The sequence below is a fragment of the Struthio camelus genome, chromosome Z, assembly GCF_040807025.1.
Source record: "Struthio camelus isolate bStrCam1 chromosome Z, bStrCam1.hap1, whole genome shotgun sequence".
Lineage (NCBI taxonomy): Eukaryota > Metazoa > Chordata > Aves > Struthioniformes > Struthionidae > Struthio > Struthio camelus.
This window is the reverse complement of record NC_090982.1, coordinates 62,564,431-62,583,599: the sequence shown is the minus strand read 5'-3', so window position 1 is coordinate 62,583,599 and position 19,169 is coordinate 62,564,431. Positions and strand designations below refer to the sequence as shown.

General features: G+C 44.0%; 1 long non-coding RNA gene across 1 annotated transcript; it reads right to left on the bottom strand.

Annotated features, from left to right (window-relative positions):
• Window positions 1-5,142: 5,142 nt before the first annotated feature.
• LOC138064534 (uncharacterized) lies at window positions 5,143-13,880 on the bottom strand. Its single transcript, XR_011137791.1, has 4 exons — window positions 13,722-13,880; window positions 12,277-12,501; window positions 7,191-7,290; window positions 5,143-5,436 (listed from the first exon to the last, which is right to left on the bottom strand). It is a non-coding gene; the product is annotated as an uncharacterized lncRNA (long non-coding RNA).
• Between the last annotated feature and the right edge of the window lie 5,289 nt (window positions 13,881-19,169).

Sequence of the window (19,169 nt, the reverse complement as noted above, 5' to 3'; positions counted from 1 at the left end):
ATAGGATTGAACCAAGTACTTCACTGCACTTAAAAAAAAAAAAAAACAACAAAAAGCAATCTACAGTTCTCCTAACAGCAGTCCCCCAGCAACTCTTCAGTGGTCATTTCCTCATAATAAGCTTATTATTTGCTTGTTGCAGTTTTAATAACACAACTGTTCTCCATGGATTCATTATTTAATGGACGTATTTGCACGGCAAATACCACTTCGGTGCTTACTGCATTTGCAGGAAGCTTTTGGCTCCCTGCTATGTGCATGAGGCACCGCTAAAAGCACCTCCCGGTCAGCTGTGCCGCACGAGGTCCAGCAGGCGCCGTAGCAGCAGCAGCGGCAGCAGCGGACACGCACCGGCCCACCGGGGGCAGGTCGCGGCCCCGAGGGCTCACAGCGAGAGCCGGGCTGAGGCGCCGCGGCTGCCGCCCCGGGGACCCGCCGGGGCCCGAGGCTGCCACCGCCTGCTGCAGCCGCCGCCCGGAGCCGGCAGGGAGGGTTTCCTCGCCCCTCTCCGCAGCAGCGGGGACAGCCAAGGCACCGGAGGCGCTCGCAGGCTGCGGCGGTGCTGTGCGGGGCTCCCGGCAGCTGCCTCCGGCCCCGGCACGGCCGCGCTCCCGGCCGGGGCGGCGGGGGGCTCCTGCCCGCGCCCCCGAAACAGCGCCGCAGGGGCGGCTGCGGGAGGAGCCGGGGGGCCGATGCCCGCGGAGGGCCCGAGGCGCAGCCCGCTGCGGCGGCAGCCGGGGAAGGCGCGGAGCCAGCCCGGTGTTTGCATCCAGGCTCCCCAGCAAGACGCACAGCACCAACAAGCAGGCACGATACCAAGCCAGGCGCCCCCGAAGGCTGCAGGGCAGCTGTCCCGGGACGTCGGCGCCAGCCACTAGGTCAACGTCCAGTTTTTCGCCTTCCCTCTCCCCAAGCAAACTCCACGCGTTCGCCCCGCCGCGCACGGCGCCGGGGACCCCGAAGCCGGCGGAAGGAAGCAGGGTGAAACCCTCCCCTGGATCCAGGCTGCCCGGGGGGCTCCGGCCCGGCCCTGCCTCCTTCCTCCAGCCCCCCGGGGCCAGCACCGCCTCACCTTCCTCCCGGGCCCGGTCAGCAGCTCCGGCGCGCGGCCGGGCCCGTTCATCCTCCGAGGAGCGGAAGGGAGCGGGACCGGCGCTCCGGCGCGGCCGCCCGAGCTGCCCAGGTGAGCGGGGCGGGACCCCGCCGCCGCCGGCACCTCCCCTGGGGCCGGCCCGGCCCGCGGCCCCGGGGCTCCCCCGCCGCCCCTCCCGGCAGCGCCCGGCCCCGCTCGGCTGGAGGCTCCCCCCATAAAGCGCTCCGGGAACAGAGTTGCCCCTCAGGGCTCCGAGGGGGAGGAAGGCAGACTGGCTTCCCCGCGCCCGAGTTGCCCTGGACTCCCAGCCTTTGCCCCTTCCCGTGCCCCTTAACTCATTTTCTACCCTGATCAGGAACACTTAGAATGGGGGAAACCACTTGGAAAAAGTAAGGTGAACCAAGTGCTCTGAGCCTAGCTTGCTTCAATGCGCTAATAGTTACACAGCCTTCGGAAAACGGCAAACCCTTGTGGCCCCCAAGAGAGCATGGTACATCCACACAGGGGGAGGGTGGCTTGTGGCCCATGCTTTCCAGGATTCTCAAAATCCAGCATCGCAGTCAAGGAGAGGGGAGATGAATTGCCGGGGGTTGAGGAGGGCAGCATGACCCTCATGTAGAGAAAATCAAAGGTGGAACTAGAGTTCAAAGAGTGAATTTTCATCTCTGAGATATTCCAGTTTGCAATAAGTACCAGGCACGTGGAATGTGTTGCCTTGGAAATGACATCTCTGGGCTTGACTGGACTGGACTCTCTCAACCCACTGCTCTCTCTTTCATGCTGTAAGAACAGCTGATCAACATCACTATTTTTCTGCAGAGTATTGTTATTACTTGGGAGTTCATTAATACCGTTAATACTATCATTGTTCTGTAGCGATACCCAAGGCCTCGACAAAGGAAATGTACAAAACACTCAGCAAACACAATCAAAAACAATCCCTGCCAAAAAGAGCCCAAACTTGCCCATGAGACAAGTCGAGAGTAGTTGTATGCCACAAGAGTAAAGTAACAGTAAGATGACAGGGAACAGTGGGACAAGGCACAGAATCTGTCCAGCAGAAAACCCACAAAATCACAGACCATAACACCAAATAAGCACTAAACTTACCCAGAAAGTCGGTTCTACAGAAGACAAGTGGAAACACTGTGGGTCAGCAAGTTATGTCAGATTGAGGCTAGGGACTGCGAAGAACTGCCCTACTTTCAGAGGACAGAAAACATAGTCAGCAAATACAATCCTTCTTGGGCTTCCCAGAAACACTAGGCAGTGCACATATTGAAATATCCTTGATGAGAGGTCAGCACACTCCCCTTTTTTTGGCCGTACATCTGCGAGAACCGTTGTCTGGGAGCTAGGTGCTTTGTACTCCCGCAAGGGTCCTGATCCTAGATCTATGAGGAAGGCTTACTGTAACTTCAGTAGTGCACAACCAAGGTCTTGGATAGCTGGGACTGAAGCACTGGTATGGTCTCAGAGGAGGTATGTCCTTTCCTGTTCAGTGCATCTGCAAAAGTGCAAGGTGTCAACCAGCCTTTAACTGCAAACCTCAGAACCAGCTTTGCCCAGTTAAATTCATAAGATTGTTAGATTAGCTGCATCTAGGCGGAGCAGCAAGCCTCAGTGCCTGCCCTGGGATCCCTGCTTCCCCAGTCATACAGATTGGGGACTAATCAAAGCCAGCTTTTTACTCCCGCCATTTTGTACACCCAGGTCGCCTTCCCAACTAAGACACAGGAAGAAGAGAAGGAGGAAAGGGCTCGGATGGGCCCAGATCTCACCCAGACATGGGATCAGGATGTCGCCAAGGTGCTCATCTGGACACGAGGGCTCAGAAGTGCCCACAGTGCCACAGCTATAGCCACGGTTTCCACACAGGCCTTTCCCTGCATTTCTCCTTGCATCTTCCCGTTCAAGCTGACGTGGCTTTTGAGGACTTGCTAGAGGAATGCTGAGACCAGCCAGAGTGTCAATTCTTTCCAAGCATCGAGAAGCTGACACAGGAATCACAGAAAGATTAGCCCCGTCGCTAACAACCACACTCAGTATGTGGCAGGCAAATAGCATTTTGTACGCACTCTGAAGGGTGGACGCCATTCTGCAGCAGCTGTGCTGTCAGCAAGAGTTTTGCCTGAACAAAGAGTACAGGCTCAGACCCACTCATTTCTTATTCATTTTTGATTTGGGACTGGACTACTGGCAATAACTTCAATGATTTAAAAGGAAAAAAAAAGAAGTGTTTTGATTCTGGGAAAACAGCCCAAATGCAGGCAATTATTCCTCCTACTTTCTTTTAGTTGCAAAAGTAAATTAAAAAGTAAATTCTCTGTTGTTTTTTTATTACCTTTTGCCTGCATGTCGACTTCAACATGCCTTAAGGACCCCACTTTGGGCTCAGTATCCTGCTCCCACTGAACTTAATGGGAGTGTGTGAGCTGTTTATATTTTAAGAGGGATTGAAATAGGCCCTTTGTTTGAACTTTATACCCTTTTTATTAATTTATCATTCTTAATTTGCTTCTGCTATGTTCTAAGAACATTTTAAGTACACCTAGTGTCCAGAATAATATCTTTAAATTCTAGTATACAAACATTGTGCTTCCTTGTGGGTAATGTATATGGACGTCAACTCTCCTTAGGGTTGCATTTTCATGTTAATTTCTTAATAATCTTCTTAATTGCTTTGTCACTATCAAGGAGGCAATTTTCAACATTTTTATCTCTCTAGAAATCCCTTGTTTCTTTCTAACATTATGTTTGCTCTTTCTGCCACATAGCCAACTCTGTTGAAACGTTCTCAGCATTTCACCTTCATGTTTTTTGATGTGTGTGAATCTGCTGTTAAAATATTTGTCTTCCACAAGCCTATTTGTGAAGACTCCATTCCTGAGATGTTATTACAATCAAGTTATTACAATCATATAAATAGTAAAAAAGTTGGTATTTTCCTATCTTCCTGAGTAGACTTTCTCTAGTACATTATCTGTGCCTGAACTGTACGGTGACAGCAATTGAGCTCATGTTTCTTATGTAAACAAAATGCCCACTGATTCTGGGACTTTTTAAGGAGGTATCCAAGGCCATGTCATAAAGATAAGTTCCAAGAACAAAAAACAAACGTTCGCCCCTTTTATGGGTGAATTCCCCAGGCTACAGAAGTCAGTGACAAGCTCCATCAGGAGACAACTAGGCCTAAGCACAGTTAGTGCCACAATCCACTTCTACCTCCTTAGCTAGCTGCAGCCTGGATATACTTTCAACTCATAGCATCCGCATTTAGTTTAGGAAGAGACAAGCTCAAGATACGGTGGACAGGCTGAGGAGAACTTGTCCTGACACTCCTTCCCGTCCAGACTGCAAGGACAAAAGCCTGGTCCTGTGCTAAGCTCCTAGATTCACACTCAAGAAGACTCCAGAGCTTAGACTAAGATTGCACTTGACCATCTGTTTTGTGTTGGCAAAGCATATGGTAAACATTCCTGGTCTTGCGGTCAGACCTAGTCCCATGAATAACAAAAATACACATATTCTCACTCATTTGCTGCCATTAGAGTTTCCTCCTCTGATGTCACTGTAGGCAGGATTTCTGTGCCACTTAAACAAGGACTGTTGTGTTGGTTTTTTTTTCATTTATGTCTGGCCAGCACTGAAAATGCTGTTGGATCTCAAAAGATAAGAAATCATCATCCAAAATTAGCTGTGCTTAAAATGAACAAACAATTTTTATTTATGAACATACATAATCCACATATGGGTTAAAATACTAATCCTGAAAAGGCAACCATTTGCCAGACTGCAAGCCAAATGGGAGCACAGGAGAATATTGTTCCATTCTTGCTATTTTTTTCATCCAGTCCTCGTAGATTGCACTAACTTTGGTTTAATCTCTCCTGAGGTTTTCAAGTCATGACAAGGGCAAACAGAAAAAATTCTTTAAAGGTTGACATTAGAAGCTGAGACAAATATGTAACAATATTCCCTGGCAGAACACAGCTGCGTGAATAGGACAGTGCCCAACAGAGATGTCATGTGATGTGTACTCAGAAAAGCATTGCTTTTGTCACTAGCTATGAAAGAACCATTCTTCAGAGAAGGAATTGTCATTCAATAATAATAATAGTAATAATAATAGATGTGCACTCCTGAACAAGTCATTGCTATCTTATATAAAGGCACAGATAAAGCTGATAAAGCTGTGGGCTTTACGTTGCGTTTTAGGTGGCTTGTTCTTGGATATGCATCGTATTTCCAAGCTTCTTCCTTGCTTGATGCTGTCTCAGAAGCCTTCGGGGGAAATTGGAAGTCAAATGCTGTCCCACACTGCCACAAATTTCCATAGACTTCTGGCAAAAAAGAAATCATAAAATAGTTGAGTCACTCACAGCCCCACTTCTTGAGTCTGGCCTGCAGAAACAAGGGTATGGTACTAAGAAGCCACTGTTCATTTGCAAGTGTGAGGTCTCCATTCAAAGAATTTCCAGCAGGGTTCAGATAGTCCTGATGGCCTTCGACTTTCCTGGGACTGCTAGCGTGAGTAAAAGGCTACAGGATCCTGCATTAATCCTGTTGTTAACTATAGGCCTCAGAGTGTATCAGTTATTTAATTTGCTTTTAATTTGCCCTAGATAATCTTTTACAGTGTAATCTTTGTGTGCAGTCAACACCATAATACTTAAAGTCAGCTATAAATTGCATCAGCTGACATGTACAGTAGTTTCTTGTTTTGCCTTCTAGTGGTTCACTTGGTTGGTAGACAATCAATTTATTGTTAAATGCGTCCTGAACTGAAAGTCTGATTGGATTCCTTTATGTTCTTATGAAGTAAATAAAAAGTAACAAACTGTAAAAATACTTCAGCATAAGAAAATTTGTAAACTACAACTCAGAAAGCCACAAACATCACACAACGCAAACACTCATGAGGACCAGCAAGGCTTTTGACACTGTCTCCCATAACATCCTCAAAGGCCAGCTCAGGAAGTGCAGGTTGGATGAATACACTTTGAGGTGGACTGAGAACTGGCTGACTGGCAGAGCTCAGAGGGTTGTGGTGAATGGCGCAGAGTCAAGTTGGAGGCCTGTGGCTAGCGGTGTCCCCCAGGGGTCAGTCCTGGGTCCAGTCTCGTTCAATATATTCATCAATGACCTGGAGGAAGGGACAGAGTGCACCCTCAGCAAGTTTGCTGATGATACTAAACTGGGGGGAGTGGCTGACACCCCAGAAGACTGTGCTGCCATTCAGAGGGACCTGGACAGGCTGGAGAGGTGGGCGGAGAGGAACCTCATGAAGTTTAACAAAGGCAAGTGCAAGGTCCTGCACCTGGGGAGGAATAACCCCATGCACCAGTACAGGCTGGGGGCTGACCTGCTGGAAAGCAGCTCTGCCGAGAAGGACCTGGGAGTCCTGGTGGACAACAGATCAAGCATGAGCCAGTAATGCACTCTTGTGGCCAAGAAGGCCAATGGGATCCTGGGGTGCATTAGGCAGAGTGTTGCCAGCAGGTCGAGGGAGGTGATCCTGCCCCTCTCCTCAGCCCTGGGGAGGCCTCACCTGGAGTGCTGGGTCCAGTTCTGGGCTCCCCAGTACAAGAGAGACATGGCACTACTGGAGAGAGTCCAGCGGAGGGCTACCAAGATGATGAGGGGCCTGGAGCACCTCTCCTATGAAGAAAGACTGCTAGAGCTGGGCCTGTTCAGCCTGGAGAAGAGAAGATTGAGAGGGGATCTCATCAACGTGTACAAGTATCTGAAGGGGGAGTGTCAAGAGGATGAGGCCAGCCTCTTCTCTGTGGTGCCCAGCAACAGGACAAGAGGCAATGGGCAGAAACTGAACCACAGGAAGTTCCACCTAAACCTGAGAAAAAACTTCTTCACTGTGAGGGTGATAGAGCACTGGAACAGGTTTCCCAGAGAGGTGGTGGAGTCTCCTTCCCTGGAGATATTCAAAACCCGTCTGGATGTGATCCTGGGAAATATGCTCTAGGTGACCCTGCTTGAGCAAGGAGGTTGGACTAGATGATCTCCAGAGGTCCCTTCCAACCTAAACGATTCTGTGATTCTGTGATTCTGTGACTTACTTCAATAGATACGGACTTACCACAAATCGGAAGAGAACGTTATGCCACACCAAGAACGAAGGATACAGAAACACTCAACTCAATGTGCCCATATAGTAAAATTAAGCAGATCTAAGACACCTGTAGATAGAATATAGAACATAAACATCATGATGTACATAAAACAACTAATGAAAAAAGCTGTCCACACTGCTGGAGAAGACAGTGATTTAATTTTTCCTCTAGCGGTCCTAAGCGCTGGTCCTTTTGTCAATGAAGTTCACATGAAGACACTGTCTAGTTCTCTCACAAGCAGGAAACACAAAGTTTTTGTGGATCATATGGTCCTCTCCTGGCTCTGGAATGAACTGTGCTACGAATAAACCAGGTGCAGGATGCATTCTCTAACTAGAAAGCAGTTCTAAGAAACCCAGGAGTTCCTCATTTATACTGCTGTGTTTTCAAAAAATAAGGAGTTTTTTTCAGAAATGTATTTCCGCATTGCACAGCAAACTCATATTAAAAGCAGCGTGAAATAAAAATCTTCCTCTAGCTCAAGCAATATTCCTTACCCTTTCAGAGCCCCTATCCAACACAAACGGATGGCTTGGGGATTTGCTATTGAATATCCACTGACATATGTTTTGCTATAACATACTATTAGGGGTACCCATCTTAGCTATCACAGGGAAATTCCTTTTGTACTCCTTCTAGCAGGCTGTGCACAAACTGAAGATACGAGCATAGCTTTCAAGAGCTACAGTACTTGGCAGAACCCTGTTACTTGGCAATGGCACAGAAGGAAGAAGTAACATGACTCATTTTGTCTCTGTAAACTCTCGGGTAACGCTTCAAATGCACAAGCATTGATTCCACTGTTTTAAAACAATCCACAGCAGGACTATGTTATAAGTAATCCTTTGTAAAATATGAGGATTGCATCACAGACTGTGTACCTGTGCAACATTCATGCCTGAGCGGACAGGCACAGGGTTCATTCTGAGGCAGATACTACCAGTACAAACTTCACACAAGTCATTAATATTTGCAGACCTCATGGGGGTTATGGGACAAAAGATAATATACGTGTGCAAAATAGTCTTAATATGATGCTTACAAATTAATACTTCCGTATTTGCTGGAATACAGATATTTAACAGGTGTGTTTGAAATCTCTCCAGCATTTGTATGTTTGAAATCTATCCAGCATTATAGCTCTGAGAAACCACCAGCCATCTCAGCATACACAACTATGTTCTGATTTTTCCAGCTGTTTGTAATAATGGAACGTAGCTGCACAAACACAACAATTCCTGATTAGTTAGGGAGGCAGATAAAGCAAAGGAATCCTTTTCTTTGCACACTATAGCGTCTAACCTAGTGCCACTGGATCAAAAGATGGGTATTCAGATCTACAAATCATGGCTATCTACACATAGTTTCAGTTTAGAAAGTTCAACTCTCTTCTCAGCCCTCTTGCATCCTATTATATATATGTATAAATTAGTATAGGCATATACAAGAAAGAGTTACAAGACACAATTCTAGGAATGACTAGAGCAATTTAATTTTAGAAAATCTTGCAGTGAAGATCAACTAGACCCAGCAGTTGGCACAAAAAACCACTGAGTGGTACTACTGTGTTTTCTAGTAAAACTGTGTTTCCTTTATTAGAATACCTACCTCATGGTGCCTATGAAGTCAGTGGTAGTTAGGTAAGGTTTGAAGAGAAACAACTTCCAGAGTAGGCATAAAAAGCAGCAACACTTCTTTTTTTTTTTTTAATAAAAATCATAATAAAATACACCTGTTCTTGAGGGGATATGGTGCTATATACATTTCTCTCTGAGCTGTATAGTTCTGTTTGAGGCCCAACAGCTCCACTCTGCTCATTTCCACAAGAAATGAAGATAAATTGTGTTGCCCTCCAAGAAACATTCAAGGGTCTCCACTACAGCTTAGCCACAATGATAATACTACTTGTCTCTCTTTCCAGCTGTGGTAGAAGGGGTGTAAAAATGGTATCTGTCTAGAAGATACAGCAGTCCTTCAGCCAGAGCAAAATACAGTAGAAAAAAGTCTGCAGTGGGTTCAACACACAATGCTGGAACTGCAGCAATAAAAAGGCACAGCTACTCTACTCTCAGATACACAGCTCCTTCCACACTGAAAGTCAATACGAAAATCCGAGGTCTGGTAAGTACAGATCAATGAATAGCTGCATATAAACAGTTTTAACCATCAACTGGCAACATCAGATCTTTAACTAGTGCTGTTAGGCCCAGCCCAGCGTTCCTGAGCTGTTTGCAGCCTGCAACTCACTCAGCCTGCAAACCAAACTGGGAGATTGGCCTGGGCATGGATGCATTGTGACAGTAGTGGCAACCAGCTCCTATATACCTTGTTCCTACGGGTTGTATGGTCTCTTTGTCATTGTGCTGGGTCACTGCGTGTGTTCTTCTTACACTTCCATAAAGGTATAAATCTGCTTCCTTCGCAGGAAGATGGCAGAGCACACTGGGCTCTGTAAGTTTTTCTGGTTACAGCAGTTAGATGTCCTCCCTTAGGAGAGGATGACTGACCAACCTGCTCACAGGTGCCATTGTACAAAGTAGCTCTGTTAGGGGAGGGACACCGGGTTATATAGCTGTCCTCAAAACTACATCAAATTACATGTCCCCTTAGGTTGGAAAGGTTGTGCACTACTCATTCCCCACAGACCATGAGATCTCCTCAGGAAAGTACTGGACTTGAACCTTCCTAAATTATCAGAAGTTGCAGACAAAGGCAAACCCACAACTCAGCTGAGTGAAGGCTCGTGGTATAAGGACAAAGGGTATGAAACTTATAACTTCTCCACAAATTTCTGTTCTGGTAACAGAGTGAGCATACAAAGTGTCAGGTCAGAGGGCTGTCTGACTGATTTCTGGAAAATTCTTTCTAGGAAATGTAACTAATTTCCAATTCAAAAAAAAAAAAGCCTTTTAAATTCTCCCATGTAATCCAGGGCGCAAGACCATCTGCAACAACATATAGCTATTTGCAGCTTGCTTGCTGACCCAAACCATTTTCACCCACAAGTCAGGTAGGGAAAACGTTTTTTTATTTGCAGACACAAATCATTGTGTGCAACATTTCCAGGCTCGTATCAATAAACCAAGTTCAAACTCATTTTAAAATCTGACCTTTAAAATGACATAATGGTTTTTTTAATGCATTGTATGAGAGTGATTATTTTTCCATAGTGGGCAATTTCAGATAATAGTAAATAGGACAACTTGAGCTAAAGAAGGAAACCAACTCCAGGAAAAATCATGCTGCCTTAGATTTACGACAGTACCAGTTAGTTACAAAAGAGATTTGCTTTGCAGAGATTACCCTGCTTCATTTTGCCTCCAAACTTCCAAATTCATCCCATTACTTGTGTCTTTTTCCTCTTCTCTCTTTAAGCAGTTTGTCTTTTACGGTTTCTGCCTTTTCTCGCATCTGCCTACAGGGGACCTAAGATTTTCTAGTCTAAAAAACTTCTCCTCAGCAATAACTTGTTTTCAAACTATTGCCTTCTCTTGCCATCATTCTCTCACCTCCAAGACTGTGGATTATGTTGTTCACTCTTGCTATTTAATTTTGCTGTAATTAAATGATGACCCCTTAAACCAGTTCCCTCGGCTTCTGCTTTCCCTCTGTTCCGTCAAACTGTGCTTCTCAAGCTTGATCGTAATAGCCATCTATCAGAATCCCCCACATTGCTGGAAGAGTAATTAGTGACACTGACCACTCACTCATACAGGGCAAGTAGGATTACTCAGTTGTCTGAGCACAGTCGCAAACATGATTCTAAGTACAGGAAAATGAAAATCAGTTGGATACAAAGAATGAACAAATGCAACGAAGGGAGCGAAACTAGCCCAAGCAATTTTATCTCTTCCTATCTGTGACCATCCTTGCATGCTCATCCTATCTCACGGCCACAGGCAGCAGGACGATCAATCTAAAATCCATCTAACTGTATTCATACGCTGCTCTTATCCATTGCAAGAAGACCACTGTCTACAGTCACCACTGCTCTTTCATTCACATGGCTCTGGAACGAGACTGATAGAAAATACTGGATGGATTGCCTTCTCATCACCCTTCCTACAAGTAGTTTAACATCAGCCACTAGTTAATATGACCACCATTATACAGCTATGTTTTCCTCAGCAAAGGTTCAACAAAACCCCCCTGAGGAAATGTGATATCCTGTTTTTCTACACGGAGTCAATAATGATATTTCTCAATAGAGAAGAGGATCTGAGGCACAATCCACTATCAAAGGAAGTGACTTAATTGAAAATTTAAGAAAACTCCTCGTCTTTGCCCCTGAAATATTTTATTCTTAGCCCATGTAAGTAAAAAGTATGATTTACCCTTGAACAATTTAATCCACAACATGCCTGCAGAGCTGTACTCAGCAGAAACACCCAGTTCTGCACCCACAGGGTGGCTAGATATTTTTCCTTCCCTTTCATTACAGACGCTTTACCTCCTTTTTCCCACCTGTCTCTGAATCCACTTGCCTGCAATTACACACGCATTTGTTCTTGTCCATAAGGTATTCTCTTTCCTTCAGTCCATTTATTCCAGAAATCCCCTAAAAGTTTTTTTTCTGCTATAATCTCACAATACTTGTTTTTTTTTTCATATCTTGACCTGTCTTGTAGACTGGAACAGAACTGGCAAAATACAATGTCGTTTGGGTTTTATTGTGCACTGGTAAACTATGTGGTGTTACACTGGTTACTGACTATTGATGAAGACTAGTTCAGCTACAGGGTAGATTGCTTGCTGTTTCACTCCGGCTTCCCTAAGGACAATTTCTTCTCCTTGCCCCTGGAGGGCTTATGAACAGTGTACATGCAAGGTTTTTTAGAGTCATCGCAAAGACTTTCACCTGGTGGAGGTTCTTTAACACTGTGTTGTGTATTTGCTTAGACTTTTTAGTATGGGTGACGAAGTGAGTAATTTTATGACTTGGAATGTCTCTCTGCACAGAAATGGAAGATGGTTAAGTCCAGAGAATACAAATATGCTCAGTTTAGAGAGGGGACGGAGGAGAAGTAAGCCAAATACTACAGGTTTGCTTACCCTGAAATAGTCCTGGATTCCTGAATTCTATCACATCTGTTTTCATCACGGGAAAGTTGTTATTTAATGCTAGTTTCCTTTTTTTGGAGTGGTAAGTCGTATTTGGCTGTGACGTGAGGAGGGACGCAGTGAGACTATTCATGCTGTGCTGACAAATGCCGTTAAAATAGCATCAAGATGACGAAGTAGAAACTCATTCAGCAGGAGTCTCTCAGCTTGCATAAACTTTAAATAAAGAGAGAGAGGGAAAACAAAGAAGTAAACAAACAAATAAACAAACCAGAGCAACTGGGAAGATGAGAATTAAGGCCACAGCTAGCTGCATAAAAGCCAAAAATTCTAATCAAGCCAGAAAGAACAATTTATAAATTCCCACGAAGGCTGCTATCTGAGCACCCTCTAGTGGTATACGTTTGAGGATAAACAGATCCACAGATGAAAATGTCATATCACAGGGAAAAAATAAGCAGAAGATGTAGTATCTGGTTGATTTTGTTTGGATAGTCACGGTACTTGAATTTTCCATTTGAAAGGCAGCAAAGTAACTCAACGTGCCACAAAATATTTTGTCATTTATCTTCTGGCATTGTATTCCCAACATTTCCTTAATTTTCATGTCCATAAAGACTTCTATTCATTTAGAAGTATTCTATCAATTTATTTTAAACTAATGCTCTTTCAAAAAGGGAGATTAGAGTCAAATGAACAGTAATAAGGCAGTATAAGAACAAAGAGGGAAGATTTAAAGCAAGCAGAAGTCAATTCAATTGAATTCTAATCCTCTTGGTGCCAATGTATATTGCTACTTAACTGCAGATACATTCTGAAGAAGTTGGTCGGTTTGAAGAAGAGGCTCTTCACAATTTCACATTTGTATGTAATCTGGAAAGGGAATGGAGACTGGTCTAATCATGCAGTGATCACAGATCACAGCATTATAGTTTAATATTTTCAGGAAAATGTTAAATGCATTTTATATCTGTGCTGAACATGCTGCATGTTTGCTCTTTCCCACAATGTATTTGACTTACAGTATCTAACTATTAGTGCGGTTTGACATACAAGAAGTGTAGGCTAGTAAGTTCATGGTGCTGCAGTTATGGATTCCTACTTCTTTTTAATATCACTCATCCCAGACAGAGTAAGAACTCTTATTTCCTACGGAGATAGCCTCTGCAAAATGGCATTTCTAGATCCACCACACAGGCTGGAAACTTTGCCATAGTGAAGGCATCTGTTATCAGGAAGTGATGAACAAGCCAGCTTTGGGCAGGAAGGTCCCTAGGTCTCCTTGTGCAGGAAGAGCTTAAAGGATGAAGCCCACAGTGAGGCAGGACCGGCACTGACGTTTAGGGATGTCTGTGCCTCTTGCAAGCACTATACATTAGCAGAAGAAAGAATAATTCTCTTCAGATAAAGCAGTGTTTCAAAAAAATGAATCTTACCTGCCTTTCTTGAGGTCCTCCATGTGCAAACGTGAGCAAAAGGAAGAGGAAGGAAGAAATGAACTTCTCTTCCTTCTCATCCCGTGCGGTGCCAGATAAAACTTCAGCTCTTTTGTTCTCCCAGCTCTGGGACCGCAGTCAACCTCCTCCATGGTAATGCTAAGCTGTTTGAACAGAGTAGTGTAGAAGAAGAGGGATATATCTGTTATTATGGGGATGCTTAACACATAGAAACATCAAATCAATCCTAGAGCAGGGCTTAGGCTCCCCGAAGAAAGGCAGGACCATAGATAAGGCATCCTGCAGTTGAGATATGTGTATTTGGTACCTGTCTTGCCAAGTTACCAGATTTGAAGAGTAACAACAAAAAATGCTCGCCCCTAAAGCTGAAAGGCAGCCCTCTGTGTCAGACTATATCCCCAAGTGCTCCTGTTCTGTGTAAGATCATGTGAATGGAGGCACACCTCTATTAAATTACAGAACTGAAGATATCCCTTACCCTCAGTCAGGCTGTGTCCTTAGGATTAGGCCTCTTACCACCCCCTCCCTTTTTTTTTTTCCACAGGCAGAGTGGAAAGTACAGTCCCTCTCTACCACACAGTATGCAGCTGAGTTTCCCACACCAGGGAAAAACTGGAGATGAGTATATTGTTGCTTATTCCTATGGAAAATAAATAAGCTCTCAGGGTTGTGTCTTGAGATGGGAAAATGGAGAACATCCTATGTCCTGGATGAAAGGCATGGAGGACAATTACTGTCCTATGTGCTGTTTCAAAGTCCAGGGTAAAATATCACTTCAGAACTGTCGTCAACCTGTAAGACGGAGATCTTTAGATCTGAGATGTTTCAGATGATAGTCCACAAAGTCTGGTCACCTGGCTACTGCACAGAGTCTTGAACAGAGCCATGATCCACGAAAAATGCCTATTCCATCTTAACCAGTAATTTACTGAGGGAAAAATCAAAGTGAGGACCCTAGCAAACATGTCATCCTACTTTGCAATTATCTCTTACTTACTCATCTTCTCCTTATTGAACGGTAAGTGAGAGGAATAATTTCTACCTTAATCATAAGATATACAGCTAGAGGGGTCATTTAAGATCTTTGGTGGAGCATATATTTGAGAAATGCAAGCAGAAAAAAAAAATCTTCATTACAGTTAATTACTGTTAAAATGGATTTGGAAGAGAAACTGCTTATATTTAAAGGCAGCCATGTAAAAATGTAATGACAGGCAGATTTTGACTCACGCTTACCCTGGGTTTGTATTGGTGTAATCCTGCTACCTTCAGAAGAGTTTTTCTCTTCTTTTTACACTCATTCGAGTAACATGAAAATCAGGCCCACAGCCTACCTGTCCACCCTTGCCATGATGATGATGATGATAACGATAATGAAAAAATTAATGGACCTGGAGTCAGTATTAAGAGTTGCTTTTACCTAACACTAATTTTCCTCATGGCTGTGAAGCCTTCTTTTTGAAGAGAAGGAAAACAGAACAGTTACCAGCTGTTCACATAACGACGAACACTAATAAGGAAAGACATGCATGTTAATGAGCTGGTGGAGGGGAAGTAGAGGGGGCACTGAGCAGTATACAGCTGTAAGTGCAAATCTTTCCTCTGAGAATTTTGGAGATTTGATGACATGTCACACAGGCAAATAGGCTTGAGACTGGAGTGAGTCCCAGATAAGGAAAACAGCATCTCCAGAGTCTATTTCCAAACCTGTCCTAGTAAGGATCTGCCTGTCTTTCACCATGCTGTTAACAGTATCGGGACAGGTATTTCCACCACATGTGACATTTTCTAAAAAATTATTATTGCAGTCACAAATGAACAGTCAAACTGAGATGACCTCATGGGTCCAGGAGAAAATAACAAGTGAAGAAAGAAAGGGACACAAGGATCAGAGCCTGGAAGAGAACAACAGTGCCCTTTGTACTCTCTGGTCTGTACATCACACAAGCAAATTCAAGCTTAAGGACTTGCCGGCATGCAGAGCTGTAGAATCTTTTTTCAAAGTGTGATTTAGAACCTAATTTAGCTGATTTAGTGCAAAAGCCTGTGAAAATTAGTCTTCCTTCAGTTTAAACTCAGCTTATTTTTATTATGTTTAGGTCAGACAGGCACAAACGTATGCTGAAATAAGCCATCAGGCCAAAATAAGGTCTGCATATAGGCTTACAGTGCTTTAACTAACCCACTTCAAAAATGCGCAGACAAGACCTGTTCCCAGGTCCTGCACAGACAAAGGAATTCAGGCTACCATAGGTTCAAATCCACATCTTGTAATTCACTTCCTCTTTCCAAATTTCTGTAAACTGTCTGAAGGGGCATTAGGCTCTTGGAGGACCGCTGCAACAGGAATCCCGGCAGCTAATAACAAAAGATGAATTTGTGCAATTTGTTCTCCCTGAGCAATGTTAGGCGACTAATCATCAAAACTCAGTAAGATTAAAAGGTGAGGCTGGAGAAAGAAGCCTGTTTAAAAGAAAATCTGCTGGGAGTTGCTTGGCCACCTCCCCAGGTGCCAATACAGATGTTCGCATCACAGAATATTACAGTTCAGCATAGTCAGAAATAAGAATGCTAACGTAAAAGAGAGGGCTGTTCTAGAACTGACTGGTTGATGTAAAAATGCATAGCTGGGGCTATGCTGATTTATCTCAGCTAAGAACACCTTCAGGGTTTTAGATGTGTAAACCAGTCTTTACAAAAGGGTTAATGTTTCATGGAGGGATGTTCACTTAGTAGGCTCTTCTTTCTCAGTAAGAGACGCAGCACTTAAATCAGTACTGCGAGTTGTTATATTAACCTCCATGTCAGGCTCAGATTGAAGAGAAACTGCTGGGGACACGTTCTTCCTTGATTAATACAAACTTTTTTTTTTTTTAATGCAGAGAAAAGACTGAAGAGAAATGTTTACCATTCTAGCTGTTTGTGCAGGAAAAATATATGCTGCACAGCAGTCAGCACTACTCAGCAGGAAAAATTGAGACCAAGAACATGGAGAGATGTGAAATCAGAGAAGAATTGGAAAACATGATCAAGGGAGACAAATTAGAAAAATCATTTAGAAAAAAATCAATTTCCTAGTAAGTTCTAGTTAGTTTCACAGAATGCACTGAAATGAAATGCAAAACAGGGAGTCTGACTCCATCAAGAAGCAAAAGTTGCACAGTATGAGAGTCAGTAAAATTGTATGAATTCATTTAGTTCTGAAAAAGTCTTCAGAAAAATAAATAAGTTTCTGTAGCTTTTGCAAATGTCAGTAATGGAATCTGAGAGAGGTACCAAAAACAGGATGAAGGCCAGAGAAAAAAAAAATCCAGGTGTATTTTAAAATTTACAGTTAAGGGTAGAGAGCATTTCAAGGAAAGAACTAGCCTGACCCCTCCCTGATCCCTAAGCTAACCCCAGGGTAATCCAACAACATTGCTAGGTTGCTCCTGTGCAAGTCCCCTGCAGCATGAAATAGCAGGGAGGACAGGGCTTGAAGAGGTTTCAGGAGCTCTAACCTAGCCTCCTTCTCAGAGGCAGGATCTGGTACGAGAGGATCCCCTGGGGACAGCTGTCCAACCTGCTGTCAGAGACCTCTGCCCCGCCTGGAGATTTCGTAACACTTTCCATGGAATGGGAAAGTTTTCCAAACTAGACCATCTTTTGCTGCACATTAGGCTTTTGCTCATAGATATGGCAAATAATTGATTGCTGTCCTCTTCAACTCCACAGCTCCAAAGCCTGTGTATATGCCTCCTTTCTCTTCTTTGGTTTTAGAATAAACTTGACCTCTCGGTCATGTTTTCCAGTCCTCTGGTCATTCTTGCTATGGTCCTCCAGACCATTTCTAACTTCTGGCTCAGTACAGGGCAAACGGTGGGGATGCACAGGGTTTCAGAAGGCCAATAAATGAAAAGGCTGTTTAGATGAAGCTGTAGATGAGCAGGAAAAGCACTGCCATCCATTTGGTGAAACTGGTCTTTGCAGAATTTCTAATATTCTTCCTACATGCAGACCAAAGGCTTTGGCTTAGTGGAAGGCAGACGGCAGAGGAGACATGTAATCTACTCTTCCAAGCTAAGGCAACTCAGGTTCCCCGGATCATCAGCTAGAGAAGCAGCTGCCCTTCCAGCTGCCACTGCAATTCTGAAGGGTACTGAGGCCACCAGACTGGTGAGAACAGATTCCCTGCATCCCTTCACTCAGCAACCTGTGACAGCCCATGCCAGGGGAGCACAGAAATTTCTTCTGTGCCTTGCACCTGCTGTACAGGCCTGTTCCTCTGTGCCACTGCTGTAACTGCAGTCCTCACTGATATGGCCATGTACAGATAAGTGCTGATGAACAAGCAGTGGTCTTAATGTACTGTACTCCTGGTAATACTGTCACTGGTGCAGGGGAATGAGGCAATGGTATGTCAGTGCACAGGCATGGCATGACTACTTCTGCCAAGAAGCAACGACAAAAAGCGTAGGGAAAATTTAACCATATGGAGTTCTGATTCTCAAGGTTGAAATTTGGTCAAAATACTTGTATGGGTACAAAAACTCTTAGGAAACTTTAACAGCCCAACATGGTTAGGATATTGGCTTTTCACCTCTTTTGGAGCACAGCAGCACAATAAGATACTGGCCACGTACTGTTCAGAGCCTTCAAAGTTAGGCTTTGGAAAAAAGCACTGAAGTGTGATGATTGACTTTAAATACATGAATAAGGAACAGGACTTGAGAACAGTAGCTTGACTCATCTGCTTAAATTTAAAATTATAAATTTAAATTTATTCAGCTCTCAGCACCACTTGCTGTAACTTCTTCAGACATATTTCCCGTCTGTTTCCATATTTCTTTGTCGCTGTACTGGTGTACAACGGATGGTACAACGCAGACAACAAGGGGATCCTAATGATGAAAAGAGGGGAAAGTCCAAGTCCGGGATTTTTGGTGCAGACTAGAAGGCGTGAAGAAGAGCTGTGAGTGGGGAAAAGAAAAGGGAAAGTGAAGAGAAAAACTCCGATTCAGTTTCTTGCTAGCTAAGTACATTCCTTCCTGTGCACTAATGGCAGTAGAGAGCCTCTGGAAATAAAGAGGGCATGAGAATATAATTATATGTTGAATTATGAGGCAAGAAAATTGCATCTGAAACAACATTGTTAGCATCATGCAGTAAAGCATCCAGCAGCTGGAATTATTGATAAATGGACAGGCAAGTGTACTTCTTGCATTCCTGCAACATTTGATGGCCTGAGTGCCATATTAACAATGTACTTTTCATATTGATTTTGTCTGTGATATAAATATCAGGGTGCTCAGATGTATTTGGTAACTACCTCCCATTTTGAGGATCTAGGGTTGGGGCTCTATTTCTCTTAACTCCAAGTAAATGAATTGAACATAGGAGAGCTGCAATCATAAAAAAAATTGATGCAAGCATCAAGGATGTGATACC